The sequence below is a fragment of the Girardinichthys multiradiatus genome, chromosome 17 (genome assembly GCF_021462225.1).
Source record: "Girardinichthys multiradiatus isolate DD_20200921_A chromosome 17, DD_fGirMul_XY1, whole genome shotgun sequence".
Classification (NCBI taxonomy): domain Eukaryota; kingdom Metazoa; phylum Chordata; class Actinopteri; order Cyprinodontiformes; family Goodeidae; genus Girardinichthys; species Girardinichthys multiradiatus.
Window position 1 is genome coordinate 27798046 of NC_061809.1, and position 20307 is coordinate 27818352.

The window sequence follows — 20307 nt, forward strand, 5'->3', positions numbered from 1 at the left end:
TGCAACATGACAGTAAAATAATTATGCTCGTCTGGCGTTTTGTGTTTCATCACCATGCAGCTGCTCTGTCTCCTTTCTGTCATTTTTTTCTCCCCTAACAGTCATTTGGTGATTATGGAAATGTTTTGCATGAAGCCAGCCCGATGTTGGAGGTAGAATAAAGACAGGTTCCAGAAATCCATTCCCTCAGTTTAGGACCCTGTGCATGCAGATTTGTAATATCAAGAGTGTTTATGAGCCGCAGGTGTTGTGGAAGAGTTGTAAAATCAGATCTTAACAAAAACAGAGGTTAACGACAACAACACAAGTGAAATGAGGGTTTGGGGACTTGCAAAAAAGAGTTGAGACTTGGGTGGAGTTTCACCTTCCAGCAGGATGATCCGCAACACACAACCAGAGGTACTATGGGATAGTTTAGATCAGTGGTGTGCAAAATAATGTTACTGTGAATTATTTTCTTTTTACCTGCTCAGCAATAAATAAAACATGCAAAATTGTCTGAAACAAAGTAGAAAAGAACAAATTATTGTAGATCCATAAAAAGGGTCTCAGATGTTTGCCTCAATAAAAAAAAGTTCCGTTGTCTAACTTCGTTGTGACAGATGGCTGCTCACTCTGAGCCTGGTTCTGGTTCTGCTGGAGGTTTCTTCCTGTTAAAGTAGAGTTTCCTTTCCATTGTCGCTACATGCATGCTCAGCATGAGGGATTGCTGCAATTCACTAGCTGTGTTTCCATTGACCATCAAATTGCGCAAATTGTAATTACGTATTAAAAATCACTTAATGGAAACAAACTCCTGCTTTTCGATGAAAGGTTTTTGCGCTAGGATGATGTGTTTTTTTTTTGGCCGTATTGAAATTGGTGAATTTCGCAAAACTGCAACGGAAACACTTTTTTTCGCATCACACGAGTCACATGATCAACAACCGGTTGGTACTACTGGCGAAGAAGACGAAGAAGATGACAGGAAGTAGTAGGAGGATGATGGCGCGGCATGTTTGGATTCACCAGGAGACAGAGCATTTTTTAAATTGAGTTTGCTATGGGAGCATTACCAGAATTTTAAATTCCAAAAGACAAAGAAATGCGATCATTTACCAAGATCTTAAAGCGTCCATCCGTCACCGCCATGTTTTTTAATGAGTTATCGCGTGAACAAACGTATTCATGTGTGATTTTAATTGTATTTCTTATTTAAATGGAAACAGCGGAAATGCAAAATTGTGTTTTCTTGACTTTGGCAGAATATCAACAAAGTTTTGCGCACATTTGTAATGGAAACGCAGCTAATGACTTGATGCAATCTGCTAGGTCTCGTTAAATAGAAAACATTTTAGCCAATTTGATAAATAGCCTGAACTTGACTGCAGTGTTTAATAACTTTTTGGGTCGAATGTTTTCTATTTTGTTGGTCTGAAATGCTTTTGTGTATTATCAGCAACAAAAACAGAAACTTTCCCCAAAATCCTTGCTGTATTTAGCCAAATTTAAGGAACGTACGTGCCCAAGTCTGTTATGAGTAAAAAGTTATCCAACTGAGATTTGCATAAGTGTCTATCTGTAAATGTGCAAAGCATGTAGTGACAAACCCCAAAAGTACTGCGAAACACTTTAAAAAGATGAACACTTTTCTTTCTATTCTATATTCATGCGCCACTGCGGGAAAGTTCACAGAGCGTGAAAACCTTTGAAAGGCACTGCAGCTCTAATCTCTCTGTGTGTTAGTTCAGTATCTCTCTGCCTGCCAAATTTATTTAAAGTTCAGTTTAATTCAAATGAATACATGTGTGGAGCCTGATAATTGGCCTCCGGTAATTAACACGGTGACTGATCCAGGGTAGCAGAGGAGGTGATGAGGATAAAGGATACTAACTGTTGGAACGTCGAGGTTCTCCGACTTTATCTTTGGTAGAAACGACAGAATGGAGGCTGTTTGAGGTTTGCTGATACTACTGATCAGTTGTAGGCATTATTAGTGAGTCTGTTAGCAGACGTGATGAAAATACTCGTAAGAAATCTGTTGTAAAATACAGTTAAGGGGAAATTTAATTAAACGTAGTATTCAGTGGTGCCTGAAATGACAGAAATCCAGGATATCTGTGCTGTGAGGGTATTAGATGTTTGTAGCATTAGGTACAGTGTTATGTAAGCTTTAGCAGTTTTTTTTATTTATTTATCCCAGCTGGAGTGCATATGTGGGCATTTTTCATCCATCACCCCAGAAATAATTACAGCGGCAATTACCCTCTGTGTTTCTGAGCACTCACTGGTTGTCCGTGTACATTTAAAGCGGATCTCTGGGCCTTTTTCCTTCAGCAAAGAGCTGTTTGTCCTTCGACTTTTCGCATCGGCTCGGGGGAGTAAAAATATTGAGGCGATAAATGAACACACGCAGAGATAAACTATGGCGCAGGTCTCTCTGCAGAGTAAAACGTCAGAAACTCGCCTATCAAAGCAGAAACAAATAACACAATATTTATGAAATATTGACATCAGAAAAGTGTTTAGTAAAACAGGGTTTTTAGATTATTAGTCTCCACACCTATTGGCATCCCTGATAAAGATGTAATTACATTTATTTAGGGGGGGACACAGAACATGTTGAAAGAATGTTAGTTTTTAACAAAATCGAAGTCACTGTTAATGACACGGCTACCAACAATCCCAATAATATAATTGGAATAAAGAACCTTTTAATTTAAACTTGACTTTTTAAAATTCACCAGTTTGTAAGAACCTGGAATTAGTCATCAAGCCTACCAAGCTGTAGAAGTACCGGGGCATCCAGGTCAGATCTTCAGAGAGCATCTCCTACCCTAGCGTCTCTACTGCACTCTCTCTTTACTTCCCTCTATTTCTCCAGTGTCACCCTGTCACCTCCAAAAGAGCCTGACTAGTGGTCTTCCTTCTAAGTAGCCTATTGTTAGCTTTGATATTAACTGCATTGTTATGTCCTCGTTTGTAAGTCACTTTTAAAAAAAGAAATAATCCGTCACAGAGATTCCAGCATTCCCAAAGGGCGAATTACAGAGAACAAGCAGGAACGCTCAACTGTGAAATTAGTAAAACCAAAGCCTCCAAATCTCAAAGCTTACTGGATCAGATGGAAGAGGGATTTGTGCAATCGGGTCAGCCTGGGACCAAAACATTTTATTTTTATGTCAGACCCCTGATAACGCTGCCAGTGAGGTGAATGCACCCATGTAGAGGCTGTTTGCTATGGAAGCAAATCGTTACCATATTTCAAATGAAAAAGCATTTTCAGAAATACTTTTTCATTTTAAGAATGTGGCTGCATTGCTTGACTCATAATTGAAATTAGTAATCAATAATCCTATTTGCATTTTAATTTTCTTCTTCAAGACTGCTCATTGTTTCACTTAATTAAAATGAAAAAGAAAAAGACATTTGAGATCAGTCAGTCATTTTTTACCGTTTCTTCCATAGTGGGTCGCAGGGAAGCTGGTGCCTATCTCCAGCAGTCTATGGGCGAGAGGCTGGGTTCACCCTGGACAGGTCGCCAGTCCATCGCAGGGCAACACACAAACAACCACGCACACACACATTCATACACCTAAGGGCAATTTAGAGAGACCAGTTAACCTAACAGGCATGTGTTTGGACTGTGGGAGGAAGCCGGAGTACCCGGTGAGAACCCACACATGCACGGGGAGAACATGCAAACTCCATGCAGAAAGACCCCCGGCCAGGAATCGAACCCAGGACCTTCTTGCTGCAAGGCAACAGTGCTACCAACTGCGCCACCGTGCAGCCCGGCATTTGAGATTTATTTTTCAAAATGTACCCCAGCAAATAGATACCAAAATTCAATTTGAAATGTAAAACTTGAATGAAGAATGTGGCTGCATTGTTTGACCCATAAATGAAATTAGTAATCAATCATCCTATTTGCATTTTCTTCTTCATGACTGCACATTTTATGCCATAATCAAAAAGAAAACAAAGCAGACATTGCTTTTTCGTTTTCGTGGTCTGCCCGCAAAGTACTGCCCAGAACTCGAAAACGAAAAAGCATTCCGAGCGGCGGGCGCAGCAGAGTGACGTCAGCAGCGGCTCTTCCTCAGCTCCCTGCTGACCGAGCTACCCATCTTGTTCAGTAGGGGGCGCTGTGCACGTCTGCATTGGCTGTGGCGCTACAGCCTGCCACTGAAGCTGCCACAGCCTGCCGCAGGGTGGCAGGGGATTCTGCGAGGATACCAGAAGGTGCCAGACCGGCCGTAAAAGCTTGCCAATGTGGTTGCCGCTGTTTTTGTGGAAGCTGATGCTGATTATTGGGAAACGGGATGTCATTATTGTTATAGCCTGTTACCTTTAAATAATGATTTCATTATTGATTATTATTCAATAAACAGCTTTAGACCCATAACATAAGGTGATTTTATTTACTTGACATGGAAAATAAATAGCACTATGTGTATGTGTGACGTGTTGAAAGGATGATGAAGATTTATTGCACAAACAGCCGGTTTATTATAGAGCACGAGCGGTTATTCTGAATCGTCACTCACAGAAAATTATAAATAAATGCTTAAAAACACGCTGGATGTCCCAGGCCGTAAGGCTGCCACCGGAACTACCAGTTCTTCCTGCCACTGCCACAAACTGAGCTCGGTCCTGCAGCAATTCAATCAATTTCTCGGCACGTTTGCAATGTAATGCAATGCAGACGTGCAAAGCGCCCCCTACTGAACAAGATGGGTAGCTCGGTCAGCAGGGAGCTGAGGAAGAGCCGCTGCTGACGTCACTCTTCTGCGCCCGCAGCTCGGAATGCTTTTTCGTTTTCGAGTTCTGGGCAGTACTTTACGGGCAGACCACGAAAACGAAAAAGCAATGTCTGCTTTGTTTTCTTTTTGATTATGGCATAAAATGTGCAGTCATGAAGAAGAAAATGCAAATAGGATGATTGATTACTAATTTTATTTATGGGTCAAACAATGCAGCCACATTCTTAAAATGAAAAAGTATTTCTGAAAATGCTTTTTCATTTGAAATATGATAACGATTTGCTTCCATAGTTTGCAGAGTGCACACTGGGAGATATTTCAGGATTTTCCACCTAATTCAAATATTGGCACCAGGATTACATGAGAAAGCTTTTATCATCCGGCCAAACTCCATCAGGTCCAGAACTTTCATTTATCACTGAATGCCTGCAAATCCAGAAGGAAATGACATGATACGGTATATGATAATTGTCCAGCTGTTTGTGAATGTGTTTTAACTGTGTTCACAGCCTCAACCATTAACCTACAACTTAATTATCATTTTCATTACAGCAGAAAACATATGGAAGCTTTAAGGCAGAGCTGAGCTGGGCTTCACAGGTGTTTTTAACTAAATGTTCAGTAAGAAAAAGAAAATCCTCAATAGCATATGAGGTAGTAAAAATCCTCCCCAGAGTCAAATCCAACCCCTCAGACATGAAACAAATCTCTTCTTCATAAATCTGCGCCAACCTGATTTTACTGTGGATAATAGCGCTCTTCAACGTGCCAGTTTTCCATATTAAAGAAACAGTATAACTGAGGTTTGGTTGGGCTTGATTGGTTCTCAGAACTGCAAAGCTGTAAAAGAAAGCATTCATTAAAATACAATACAACTAAAGATTCATAACAGCTTAATAAAGTTTAACTTAAAAACAGCATTCTCCTTTTCCTTTTAGCATTTTTAAAGGAACTAAAGGTAAATATGAAAGAATGAACCACTATAACCCTTTGTGTTGCTTTAATAATTTTATGAAAACTGCATTAAAACTCAGAGGGTTTGGCTACTAAAATAAGGCAACCTGCATCACTACTTGCAACGCTAGTAAAGATGTGGAAACGGTGTGGCAAATAACGAAAATAATTAAAATTTGGATATGTGGGATGGAAAATGATAAACTGGCTTTTAGGAGGTTATAAATTCATAAAATGCATTATTTCTTATGTTTGGCCAAGACTGATTGAAAACGTTATACACTGAGACACGGCAATCTCTGAAAGAGCATGTTTTGTTTCCAAAAGGCTCAGAGGGAACAAATAATTTTATAATTAATCATAATTAGGGCTTGAATAATGCCCATCTCTCCCCAAATAAATCTAATATGCGTCGATGGGTAAAGGGCAAAGAAATGTACTTTTTGTCTTTTTTTTCTTAAAAGAATACAAGGTCATAAAAATCAGAAAATTTAGGAATTTGCTACGTATGTCGGAGACGTAACAGCTTTGATGAGAAAAATGGAAAAATACATCGATACAAAACACTTAAAAATAGCTTTTCTTGGCCTAAATTTGACTCATTTTCCCAGCCTGCCATGAACGAATCGTCCTTCTTCTCATGGATCTGTTGCTTGTGTTTGCCTCTCATCTGTTCATGTTGTGTGTAAATGATAAAAGTCCGCTGCCTCAGAACAAGACGGTCACAGGAGATGTTTACATCCGGGGTATTAGAAGAGGGGTAAAGGAGGTCAGGGGCCTTATGGAGACACCCTGTTCTTCATATGTTGTCCCGGCCTCTCAGAGTAACGGCGTCTGGGTTTAGCCTTATTTTCGATCAGCTTTTACAACCTTCTTGTTTTGTTCTTACTTGGGAACAAACCAGGCGAATGGATGTGGATCCCAGAGGCCACATTTCTCTTCGTGGTTGATGAGAAACGCTGACAATCACTGGGAACCGACAGTTTCTGACTCTTCTTCTGAAGCCAAACGTCAATCTGAACTCATAGGCAGTGATTTCCTGTTTAAAGAGCAGCTCAGACTGTTTAATTGTGTGAAAATTGTACAATTTCTATAATACATGTGTTACATTTTGGCTGAAAACTCAACTCACAAGTGGAAACCAGTCCACACAGTTGTCACAGTTACAGCCACCTGGACACAATAATAATCTGGTCTTTACGGGTTTCTAAAGTTGTCTCAATGAAGTTAACAGAAACATACAACAGATTCTAAACTGTCAGTTATTTCTTTTTTTAAAACAGGTCAGTGGTAAAGTTCAGTGTGAAAAAGTAAGTACACTTCTACTGCTTCAATGTGATTTAAGAGGGAAATATGCTGTTGGGAAAGTGCATTGAATACCTGAGGTGTGAGCACCACTTTATAAGCAGGAGATTTGCCAGTTTGCTGCTCTAGAGAATACAGGTGTGTCAATACAAAATACAACGCCAGGGAGGAAAGATAACAGCATGAGAGAATAAAGGGTTTATAGGGGTTTTTCCAGACAATCAGAAGCCCATCATTAATGTGGCGGTATTTTATCGGACTTAAATTTAAGGAAAAGGTTTGGAAACAGAAAGAAAAACAACGAGGTATTCCCAAAAGAAAAACGTCATGGGTTCATTAGCTTCAGATCAGAACAGTGCCTTATCAGAAGATCAAATCTCCTTACTGTGGCCTAGATCTTGTTGTGCCTCCTCTCATCGAACTCGGACTGGGTCTTTGGACCTGCGGTTCCAACTGTCCCATTCCTTAGCCCATTTTCGGGAAAACTGGGCACAACAGCTGATCAAAGTGACGTAAGGGTGCGTTCTGTGGGAGGGAGGTAGCAGCTGTGTTACCTGGCCCAGGTCGTTGGGTTGTTTCCCACTTTGGATCACCCTGAAACCCAACAGGATGTAAATAAAAAACCCTGTTAGGGAAAGTGATACTGGGAAAGAGTTGGAGAAAACCGGACAGAGATTTTATGCAACATCATGTAAAAACAACAACAGATTGGGCTGGGGTTTCACGGTGCCGTGGTTCTGCGGTCAGCCTCTGTCTGACACCCACAGAAGCTGCCCATACACCAGGAAAACATGTACCTACAGCTGTTGCACATCCAACACCAAAACAGATTATATTCTTCTAAACCTTTGGATTAATCTCAGACAGATGCACGTGATTTTTGAGGAACAACTGTGGAGATAACACAGCTCAGCTTCAAGGGTTCACAAATGGACATTCAGAGTTTAACACAGTCAGTGGATTAAATTATGGATCATTTCGAAAGCTTAATACACCTTGAACAAGCAGAATGACATCATTCATTTTAAAGACACAATGGTTTTTGTAAAACTACTAAAACTGTTGTTTTAGCATGAATATTTTCCTTACTGTTGTGCAATTATCATGTATTGTGACTATTTTCTGTCCATGTTTTTAGGAACTTTGTAGTTTCACTGGGATAAGGGAACTATTTTATTGACACGTTTCTTCAATTTCTCTCAGTTACAGAACCTTTAAACGAAGGTATTATCAGAACCCAAATCGGAAAGATCAGGCTCCTTTTACTCCATTTCGATCTTCTGAACAAACCCTGCAGTGTTTTTTTTATGTTCCCAGGTCATATTTCAGATACTAAGCTCCCTGAAACATGTTTCACACATTCACTGACCTTCTCAGTCAATCCTATCCTTGCTTCTTTTTTACGTGAGAAACCCTTTTTAACATTAGTCCCCTCTGGTGTTTTCTAACAAATTCAGCAGAGCAAACAGAACAAAGCTCTCGCTCTGAGAGCTGTGCAAAGAAAACCAAATCTTTGCAGAGGAATAAAACTGACATCTGAAGGCCTTATTTAAAGTACAGAACCAAGGACTCTGGAGACAAGTTATTCACTTGCTTTGTAGGCAATGTTGCTTTATTCTTACGATCAAAACCCTTTCCCAAGTTATGCCTAAAAACAAGATCACTGACTTTTACAGCATTTTCAAAACTGCTTTCAGTGTCAGTATTTTACTTTCATTTGGTTTCTTCCACAGATACAACTGGAAGTAATTTGTCACTCTTTTAAAAGCCAAAAATTATTTTTTGTATCTACTACTAAGCAGAGCAATAAAGAGGATTTAATTTGATCTTAATATAAAATACTACATCCATCAACACTATGCTTAAAATTAAGCATCATATTATTCGATTAAATACAACCAAGTTTCTGCTGGAGCTTAACAACATAATTTTTATTTATAGATAATACACTGGGTTCATTTTTCCTGCAGTTTCATATTTGTTTTGAACTATCCTGCTGGAAATAAAAAAGTTGTACTGCCCGTGATAAAACTGTTTGGATTTGTCTTTGGAAGACAAATGATTTCAAACAAAATAAATTATAGTCACCGAGCATGGGCTAACTAGGGTAAAACAAAAGGGTCACAAAACAAATGTATAAAGGGCAATGCACACCCGGAGCGCCAGGGAACGTCTTTGGACCTCAATCCAATGATGCCTTTAATACACATCAGACAAATCACGCCGAAGTGCGATAAGAGATTTAGGCTAAATGCAGTTACCTAATTGTGCCAGCAGGTGGCAGAGCATACAATAAGAAACTTGAATAAATAAATGAATTTATTATACCCTGAAATGTTCACTATTTATTAAACATGTCTGCTAGATATATTTCCGCCTGAAAAACAAATCTTTCATCGTCCGTTTTGAACCATTTTTCCACCAGAAACATCACTACACTATTCCTGAGTAGGAATGAAGTAGAAGTCTTTTGAAACCACCAACCCCAAAACAAAAGAAAGGTCAGCTCCAATTTGCTCACAGCTATATAAATAAGCCTGGGAATCTGCTTCGTGGAGCGGTGAATTAAAACATGAACATTTCAAATGCATCAGCAGAAAGTCTGTATGATAAAGACTGAAACATGCGCTGAAAAGTACACAGTGTTTAGAGTAAAGCAGGATGGTGGCTCAGAGATGCTCTGGGGTTGCTGTGCTTCCTCTGGCCATGTAAACCTACAGCATGTGAAGGCAAGAAGGATTAAATCAAGTTTTAGGAAATCCTGGGAGAAAATATATTTGTCATGAAGGGGTTCATATTGAAACTGTAGTAGTGATTAAACGTGGCATTTTGTGTTTGATTTATTGAAACCGCTACAGTAGTCTCAAGTAAAACATTTGTAGTATTAGTTTTATTGAGCCATTTCAATTGTTCTTGGTTTATTTTTTGCTAGCTTGTATTGATAAGCCTATAAACCTAAACAGACCTAATCTGCAGTGCTGTAAATGTCTGATTTTATTTTAAAAAGTGAATGCGTCACAATGGAAAGTTCAACAGTATTTAGTAAAGCAAGAAGCTGGTGGTTTAGATGAGTAAAATAAGAAATTAGCTGGGTGAATAATGCTAGAAGTATTGCTAGGGTAACAAACATTAGCAAAACCACAGAAAAACAAAACATCAAAACAAAAAAAAACAAAAAAACCTCAAGAACTTAGAAAATAAGAAAAAATGTGTTCAAGTTTATTTAAAAAGTGAATCTGTCACTAGGATGAAGTGTTCAAAGCTTTGTAGGCTATGGAGTTGGTATTTTAACAGTGGAAAGAAAAAAAAGTTAGCTGAAACAAAACAGCTGCAGTTTATGCTAAGCTAAAGGACATCAGTCAAAATTCGTGTCAAAACACATAAATATATAAAGAACTTAAAATGAAAAACTAATGTGTAACTAAGGGTGTATTCACACCGGGAAAAGTTATTTGGTCCGAACCAAAAGCAGACTGTATTTTTTTCATATGGAGCAGTTTGCTTTCACATTGTACTTTTGGCAAGTGAACTATAACTTGTAAACAAAGCCTGGCAGATGACGATCATTGCTCCCACTGGACAGAAATGACGGGGATGGGACAGAGCACAGACTCGGAAATGAAAGAAAACAACTGTGGAAGTCCTGCAAGTAGCCCCTCCGTTCTGCATATTTGTGCCGTTATTACAGCTGCAGTATAATTGTAAGGGTCAAGAGCAGCTCATTCAACACAGATTTTGCAACGTTGTGTTTATGATTTTGTAACGCTTGCTGCAAGCCGAAGGAGACGCTGTGCTCTGCACCGAGATAAAACACGCAGGCAACAGCGATGCCTAGCAACAGAGTGCAGATCAGGTAAGATTTCAGTATAACGTTCACTGCCACCGTGGCTAGTATTCATACCAGAAGCAAACCGCACTAGTTTGGAAGCGGACCGAAACCACCTCAAAAAGTGGGTCTCGATCCGGACCAGGGTTCGCTTGAGTGTATTCACACCACAAGCAAACCGCACCAGAGTTCGATTAGAAGCGGACCAAGGCCACCTCAAAAAATGGGTCTCCGTCCAGTTGTCTGGCCGCACTTGAGTGTATTCACACCTGCACAAAAGGTCCGGACTAATGGGAAAACGACCTCTGATCCGTTTAAAGCAGACTAAAAGTGGCTGGTGTGAATACACCCTAAGTGCTAAAAAGTGCACACATGACTAAAAAGGAGAACTTTAATCATTTTATGAGCCAGGAGGCATGTTGCCTTCAGCAAGCCTGTTGGATGCCATATTTGCTCGATTTGTCAAATCGGCTTTTACGTCGCTTGGCTGCACAATAATAAGTAATGTTACGTAAATATACTCTGAATATCACTTGTTTTCTTCATTGCTGTTAAAAACAAACCAGGGCTTATTGCTGAAGTTTTGGCCCAAAAGAACTGTTTGATTTACCAGAAGAGAAGATTTTTTCCTCATTTGACTCGTCTTTAAGTTTGTTTCAACTACATGTTTACTAAAAATCAATTACTTCCAGGATTTAACTGTAAGGTTTCGTTTGAAACTGAATGGAAGAATGGTCGAATTTACTCTGCTTCTATTTTTAGGCTTAAAAATCGTACTATGGGTGACAGTTGGCTCAGTGGTGAAGCAGGCAAACCTTACATGGAGGCTGTGGTCTACAACGCAGCTGTCCCAGGTTTATTTCCCAACCTGTATCTCTTTCCCTCTCTACCTTGCTTCCTGTCAAGCTACTGATGAATAAAGGTCACTTGTGCCACAAATCTAAAAATAAATAATATTACTCAACACTATGAAACCTGACCTTTTGGCTGTATAAAAGGAGTATTACCACCTGACTTTTATTCCAACCACCACGAAAGTAGAACATTCATGCATTGTTTAACTAAAATATCTAAATCATTTTTTTTAATTTGAGCCATTTCAAAACGTGTGTTTCTAGACATTTTAGTTAGTTTTGAGACTTGAATAAATTAGAATATTGTTGAAAACTTCATTTATTTCAGAAACACTTCACTAAAGTGAACCACATTATATACTGTAGATTAATTATACAGACTGATGTTTTCATGCCTTTATTCATGTCAATCATGATGCTTTTCCACTTACAGCCAATGAAAACAATTAGGATTAGAGTATTTTATCAGGCCAATAAATCAAACATTTTGAACATAGGCTTACTGAAAAGTATGATTAATACCTGCTTAAAGGGTGCTATTTTTAAAAGCTACTTTTAATCTGACAAATGAGTTTCATCAGAATATTATCAAGCACTGAATATGACTGCTGCCTCTGTGTCTTTTAATGCTCAGGTCACATCTGCTTTCTTGGTTTTTACCATCTCCTGATTAAACCACGTAGTCTCGATTATATTATAGTTCTTCAGTCCTGTTAATCTACATTTGTTCTGTTATTGGTTCTGCCATTTGCCCTTCAGTCACGCCTGGCATTTGCCACACCTGGTCCAGATTAAGACATTAGCTTCAGATGTTTCCTGGTTCCTTTGATCATCATCATTGTGATTGTCTTTGTTTTTGCCAAGTGGTGTATAAATCTCACCTGTTCCCTGTTCTGGAGCTCTTTGTTTTTGGATTACATGACCATTGAGCAACAGATTAGTAAAAGAAAACAAAAAAATACTTTATGTTTATGTTTCAGTCCGTTGCCTCCAGGTTGCTCAGCTGTGTTTGGGTTTCTTTTCCAACAACGGACAGTCTGCCTCCGCTCCGTAACACAACAAACAGTATTTCTGCTATTTTTCCAGCATCAGTCATTGCGAATTAGGACTCCAGTTATTAATTCACTACATGTGTTTGTACTCTTATGGTGTTATATAGACTGTGTGACTTTAATAACACTAGTCTTAACCAAAATACAAGGGTAAATTTTAAAGTGTAACTGGACAATTGGTCTTTTTGCGAAATCAGGTAAGATAAAACATCTCAAAAATTCTAATATCCTGAAAAAGTTCTGTATTTTTTTCATTTTAAGAAAGTGAAACTCATAGATTCATTACACAGGGTAAAATATTTCAAGCATTTACTTCTAGCAATTTTGATGATTATGGCTTACAATCAGAAAAGCTTTATTGCCAAGTACGTTTTTGGACATACAAGGAATTTGTTTTGGCGTAGTCGGTGCAATACAGTACAAATTAAACAGTATAAACATATCTACAATATAATATAAATATATGTGCACAGTTTTAAGTAAGTGAGAGTAAATATAGAGCAGTACAACAGTGCAGGTGATCATTGTGTAAGTAAAGCAGGAGTCCAAGCTGAGCGTTAATGTAACTCATAGAGTTACAGGTTACAGGTGTCCTGTCAGCAAAAAAGGGGGGTGTGGGGGAAAGGGAGAGTGTCAGGGTGGTTTCTGGTTGGCTGGTGGCAGATGGGAAAAAACTGTTCTTGTGGCGTGAGGTTTTGGTCCGGATGGACCGCAGCCTCCTGCCAGAGGGGAGAGTTTCAAAGAGTCTGTGACCGGGGTGGGAGGGATCAGCCAGAATCTTCCCTGCCCGCTTCAGGGTCCTGGAGGTGTACAGTTCCTGGAGCGACAGTAGACTGCAGCCAATCACCTTCTCAGCAGACCGAATGACACGCTGCAGCCTGCCCTTATCCTTGGCTGTAGCAGCGGCGTACCAGATGGTGATGGAGGAGGTGAGGATGGACTCAATGATGGCTGTGTAGAAGTGCACCATCATAGTCTTTGGCAGGTTGAATTTCTTCAGCTGCCGCAGGAAGAACATCCTCTGCTGGGCTTTCTTGATGAGGGAGCTGATGTTTGGCTCCCACTTGAGATCCTGGGAGATGATGGTTCCCAGGAAGCGGAAAGATTCCACAGTGTCAATTGTGGAGTCACAGAGGGTGATGGGGGCAGGTGGGGCTGGGTTCTGCCTGAAGTCCACAACCATCTCTACTGTCTTTAGAGCATTGAGCTCAAGGTTGTTCTGGCTGCACCAGTCCAACAGATGGTCCACCTCCCATCTGTACGCGGACTCGTCATCAGAGATGAGTCCGATCAGGGTGGTGTCGTCCGCAAACTTCAGAAGCTTGACAGACTGGTGACTGGAGGTGCAGCTGTTGGTGTACAAGGAGAAGAGCAGAGGAGAGAGAACACAGCCTTGGGGGGAACCGGTGCTGATGGTCAGGGAGTCAGAGACGTGCTTCCCCAGCCTCACGCGCTGCTTCCTGTCAGACAGGAAGTCAGTGATCCACCTGCAGGTGGAGTCGGGCACACTCAGCTGGGAGAGCTTCTCCTGTAGCAGAACTGGGACGATGGTGTTGAAGGCAGAGCTGAAATCCACAAACAACATCCTGGCGTAGGTTCCTGTGGAGTCCAGGTGCCGGAGGATGAAGTGAAGAGCTAGGTTGACTGCATCATCTACAGACCTGTTGGCTCTGTAGGCAGGGGGTCCAGGAGGGGGTCGGTGATGTCTTTTAGGTGTGAGAGCACAAGGCGCTCAAAGGACTTCATCACCACAGAGGTCAGGGCGACGGGTCTGAAGTCATTAAGCCCTGTGGTCCTTGGCTACTTGGGTACAGGGACGATGGTGGAGGACTTGAAGCAGGCTGCCACATGACATGTCTCCGGTGAGGTGTTAAAAATGTCTGTGAAGACTGGAGACAGCTGATCAGCGCAGTGCTTCAGGCTGGCTGGTGAGACAGAATCCGGACCAGCAGCTTTCCGGGGGTTCTGTCTCCTGAAGAGTTTGTTTCTCCTGGATGGAAAGAGCCGTCCTCGGCGTGGGTAGGGGGCTGGTGGGGGGAAACTTCAGGGTGGGGGTTGGAGGTGCCAAGGCCCCTCTTGAGGTTGGGGAGGTGGGGGTGGTGGATTGTGGCTGCAGGTGTTGGGGGGCGTCATGGGGGATGGTTGAAGGACTGTCCCTTTGCCTTTCAAAGCGGCAGTCGAACTCGTTCAGGTCGTTCCAGACAGACGCAGAGTCATTGGCTGAGAACTGGTTTTGGAGCTTCTCAGAGTACAGTCGTTTGGCCTCTTTCACTGCCTTGCCAAACTTGTACTTCACCTCTCTGTATATGTCTTTGTTCCCACTCCTGAAGGCCTCTTCCTTATCCAGTCTTAACCTTCTGAGTTTAGCTGTGAACCAGGGTTTGTCATTGTTGTAACTCACCCTGGTGTATGATGGTACACAGCTGTCCTCACAGAAGCTGATGTAGGAAATCACAGCCTCTGTGTACTCGTCCAGACTGTTGGTAGTAGTCCTGAACACATCTCAGTCTGTACAGCCTAAACACGCCTGGAGATTCTCCACAGCCTCACTGCTCCACTTCCTTGTCGTCCTCACAACAGGTTTGCAGAGCTTTAGTTTCTGCCTGTATGCAGGAATCAGGTGGACCATGATGTGGTCGGATTGGCCCAGTGCAGCACGTGGGACGGCGTGATAAGCGTCTCTGATGGTGGTGTAACAGTGATCCAGAATGTTGTCCTCTCTGGTCGGACATTTTATAAACTGTCTATATTTGGGGAGTTCGTGGGTCAGATTACCTTTGTTAAAGTCGCCAACAACGATAACTAAGGAGTCCGGGTTGGTCCGCTCCACACTCAGTATCTGGTCGGCGAGCATGCGCTGTGCGACCTGCACGTTAGCTTGTGGCGGGATGTAAACACCGACCAGGAAAGTTCAAGTGTAAATAAGTAAAAAAAAAAAAAAGTTTAAACTTTCCTGAAGGAAGTTTCGTTTGTCTTAAATATTGCGATCAGTCGGAAAAGAAGGTAAAAGTGAAAAGGGACATTAGAGATGCGAAGAGAAAGTTGTTTTAGAAAGGAGTATAGTTCATGTTGTGGAAGGAAGTGACAGGCAGGTGGACAACTGACTGACTGACTGATAATACAGGTCCTTCTCAAAATATTAGCATATTGTGATAAAGTTCATTATTTTCCATAATGTAATGATAAAAATTTAACATTCATATATTTTAGATTCATTGCACACTAACTGAAATATTTCAGGTCTTTTATTGTCTTAATACGGATGATTTTGGCATACAGCTCATGAAAACCCAAAATTCCTATCTCACAAAATTAGCATATCATTAAAAGGGTCTCTAAACGAGCTATGAACCTAATCATCTGAATCAACGAGTTAACTCTAAACACCTGCAAAAGATTCCTGAGGCCTTTAAAACTCCCAGCCTGGTTCATCACTCAAAACCCCAATCATGGGTAAGACTGCCGACCTGACTGCTGTCCAGAAGGCCACTATTGACACCCTCAAGCAAGAGGGTAAGACACAGAAAGAAATTTCTGAACGAATAGGCTGTTCCCAGAGTGCTGTATCAAGGCACCTCAGTGGGAAGTCTGTGGGAAGGAAAAAGTGTGGCAGAAAACGCTGCACAACGAGAAGAGGTGACCGGACCCTGAGGAAGATTGTGGAGAAGGGCCGATTCCAGACCTTGGGGGACCTGCGGAAGCAGTGGACTGAGTCTGGAGTAGAAACATCCAGAGCCACCGTGCACAGGCGTGTGCAGGAAATGGGCTACAGGTGCCGCATTCCCCAGGTCAAGCCACTTTTGAACCAGAAACAACGGCAGAAGCGCCTGACCTGGGCTACAGAGAAGCAGCACTGGACTGTTGCTCAGTGGTCCAAAGTACTTTTTTCAGATGAAAGCAAATTCTGCATGTCATTCGGAAATCAAGCTGCCAGAGTCTGGAGGAAGACTGGGGAGAAGGAAATGCCAAAATGCCAGAGGTCCAGTGTCAAGTACCCACAGTCAGTGATGGTCTGGGGTGCCGTGTCAGCTGCTGGTGTTGGTCCACTGTGTTTTATCAAGGGCAGGGTCAATGCAGCTAGCTATCAGGAGATTTTGGAGCACTTCATGCTTCCATCTGCTGAAAAGCTTTATGGAGATGAAGATTTCATTTTTCAGCACGACCTGGCACCTGCTCACAGTGCCAAAACCACTGGTAAATGGTTTACTGACCATGGTATCACTGTGCTCAATTGGCCTGCCAACTCTCCTGACCTGAACCCCATAGAGAATCTGTGGGATATTGTGAAGAGAACGTTGAGAGACTCAAGACCCAACACTCTGGATGAGCTAAAGGCCGCTATCGAAGCATCCTGGGCCTCCATAAGACCTCAGCAGTGCCACAGGCTGATTGCCTCCATGCCACGCCGCATTGAAGCAGTCATTTCTGCCAAAGGATTCCCGACCAAGTATTGAGTGCATAACTGTACATGATTATTTGAAGGTTGACGTTTTTTGTATTAAAAACACTTTTCTTTTATTGGTCGGATGAAATATGCTAATTTTGTGAGATAGGAATTTTGGGTTTTCATGAGCTGTATGCCAAAATCATCCGTATTAAGACAATAAAAGACCTGAAATATTTCAGTTAGTGTGCAATGAATCTAAAATATATGAATGTAAAATTTTCATCATGACATTATGGAAAATAATGAACTTTATCACAATATGCTAATATTTTGAGAAGGACCTGTATTTCTTTGTGCAAAATCTGAACCTATACTAAACTTTTCTTCTGCCTCTCTCACACACAAATACACACATATATGAGATTTGAGTTCAACATCTGCGTTTTTGAGTCTGGATTTTAGAAACCTGCCCTTCTCCATGGCTACTCCGCCAGAGATGCTTCTTCATCATGGCCTGAAAGAGAGAGAGCCTTCCTGTCTGCCTGCTTGTTGAAAATCGCAGTGTGAGTTTCCACCAAAACGAAACTCAGAAGAAGTCTGGACCCACTGAGATGAACAACGATCCATGCTGTTTACCAGAGCCAGAAGAGCGATACACTGGATTTATATTGAAAGCATCTTATGCGGGCAGAAGAGAAACAGGCCGGAGCAAAGTTTCTTCTTTCTCCCTCCTGGAGAAGTTAAAGTGGACAAAGAATGATTGAATGTCTCACCAACAAACCTGGGAAGGGCCTGGTTGTGTTTTTGGACTGATAGAGGACTGTGTGCCTGACAGTCTGACTCTGGAGCGATTTAGAAACTGATGGAGGTAACGTACAAACACACACACATTTGCATAAATCTTTTCCTATTTTCTGCAATGAAGAACGCTTATTAACCGCTGCTCATGTGACGCTTGATGACGTTGACAGATATAGCGGGTTCAAATATTATTTTAGGGTTAGAAAAGTATCTTTAAAAGGGTGATAACTTAGCTCATTTGATACTTTCCAGTTAATTCCTTTAGAGAAACAAGTTCTCTTTTGTCGTGGAATATTCAGGGTCAATTATTCTAGTTATTAAAAGTTATTAAAAAGCAGAGGAAATTACAACATCTCCAAAACTCAGCAGTAATCAAGTGTTTCTATGTTATTCTCAGGACAGATCTCATGAAGGAGCATTTTTAAAACCCAGCGCATGCGTAACACCTGATGGGTTTCTCCTTCAGATATTATTTTCTGTTGTCAAAGTTTGTATCCCATAAATCTAATGGGTAGAGACCTCATTAAAACAGGCTTAGTTCTACTGCAGATGGTCTTCATACAGTTTCTGACACAGTATTTACAGTTTGGTGCAGTTTTTGTCCGCAAGTGCTAACTTACTCTTATGGAAAGTACAAATTCATTGTTTTTCACAGCAGCTGCTGGGAAGAGGTTATATTAGGTTTTTCTTCCATCTTCTGATTCATGCAGCGTGTTGATTTACACTGTACCTTATATCAGGTCCTGACAAAAAAACTATGAAAGGTTTGGTTCTGCAGTTTCCTTTTTTCTCCCTTTGGAGAAGGAAAGAGAAACTTGATCAGTTCTGTGCTGCACAGAAATATTAAAACACTTGTTGTTTTCTAAGATATCACCAGCTAAAACTTTTAAAACTTTTGAGAGTAATTGGTTTTGTTAAACACATTTGCCTTGGTAAAACAAACCTTTAAAATGAGAATGAAAAATTGGGTTATTTAGAAAGAATCTGATTGGACAGTGGTACCACACAAAAAATTAAACTAATCTCATGTTTCCTAAAAGACTATGCATAGAAAAGGCCTTCAGAACCGTGGAGTTATTTTCCACCACAGTAACAAGTTTTTTAAGCATGCTTTTTCTTTATTTTAAAACAGATCTGTATTTTTGTTGTGTTTTTTGTTTTTTAGCATAATGTTTGTCTGAAGCTTCTTATGAATTGGGTTAGAAGCAAATATGATCTGAGGTAAATTAGGAGCTGTGAACTAATAATTTTAAATCTGATTATTGTCCAAGCAGAAATAATATATTTAGCCAATCCTTCAATTTCTGCAGAAAGTTAACACCATTGTTCAATGCAGTAGTACTCAACTTGTGGTTCCTGGACTCCTGAAGCCCGTAAGCCATAGATTTTGGGTCCATAAAATTATAATATTTAATTAAAGGAAGACCGATTAGTTATTAAAGCAGATCTAAGCCAATGATGAGTTCCAGTCATTTTGGTGGCTTTGAAATGCAATAATACTCAAAGTTTCTACTTTGGGGAACACAGATTGGGGTTGAAGAGTTTAGTTTTGGAACCAAGGTTAGGATTTTTATAACAGAATAAAGGCAAGTAAAATCCTTTATTTTAGGAAAAGAAAAGAAATAAAGGCCCTCTTAACAGTAAGAGGATGGTCGGCTCAAACTCCAGTCTCCTTGTTTGATTTCTTAGGGTTTAAAGATTAAAAGAATACATATGAGTACAAAGGTACACAAGGTGATTTCAGATTACTAAGAGATAAAATATTGAAACATTTATCAGCATTTGGATTATTAAAGAGGGGTTCTAGTAATAAGTTCTCTCCAATTCTCAAAATTTAAATAGCCCAAATTAAAGAAAATGATGTTTGTTCTTTTTTAAACGCTATGTGGGAAAAAATCCAGTTTGGAGACAAGCTTCTTATCTTAATTTCTGATTAAGTCAAACACTGCAGTTTTGTTTAGTTTGGGTAAAAATGTCAATGCTGACTTTTCTAATTTCCCCTCGGGGATCAATAAAGTATCTTTGAATTTGAATTGAATCGAATTAAAATACTTCTTTGCATTTAACCTGAAATTCTGCAATACAGCTGTGATCAAATTGAGCCAAACAAAAAGAGAATTATAACAATAACTCTCAGGGTTGTAGTTATTATTACAGAGTTACAGTACAAAGAATTAGCAAAAGGTTTCAGCATCAGTAAATTTGGATTCATTTAAGAGAAAACTGTTGCTGTGCTTCTAAATACTTTGAGATATTTTGGACTATGTGCACTCATCTTAAAAAGGATCCTGAAGATTATCATAACAACATTGATCAATTATAGCATTAAAAGATATGGCTGAGAAAACATATTCTGAAAAGAGATTGTTAAAAATTTCTTTGA

General features: G+C 40.4%; 1 protein-coding gene across 1 annotated transcript in view; it reads right to left on the reverse strand.

Annotated features, from left to right (window-relative positions):
- The window catches only part of LOC124883387 (arg8-vasotocin receptor-like), a 62643-nt gene that overhangs the window by 21474 nt on the left and 20862 nt on the right, over positions 1 to 20307 (reverse strand). Inside the window, exon 3 of the transcript XR_007042192.1 lies at positions 7390 to 7598. The gene's annotated coding sequence lies outside the window, so the exon portion shown is untranslated. The remainder of the gene's footprint in view (positions 1 to 7389; positions 7599 to 20307) is intronic.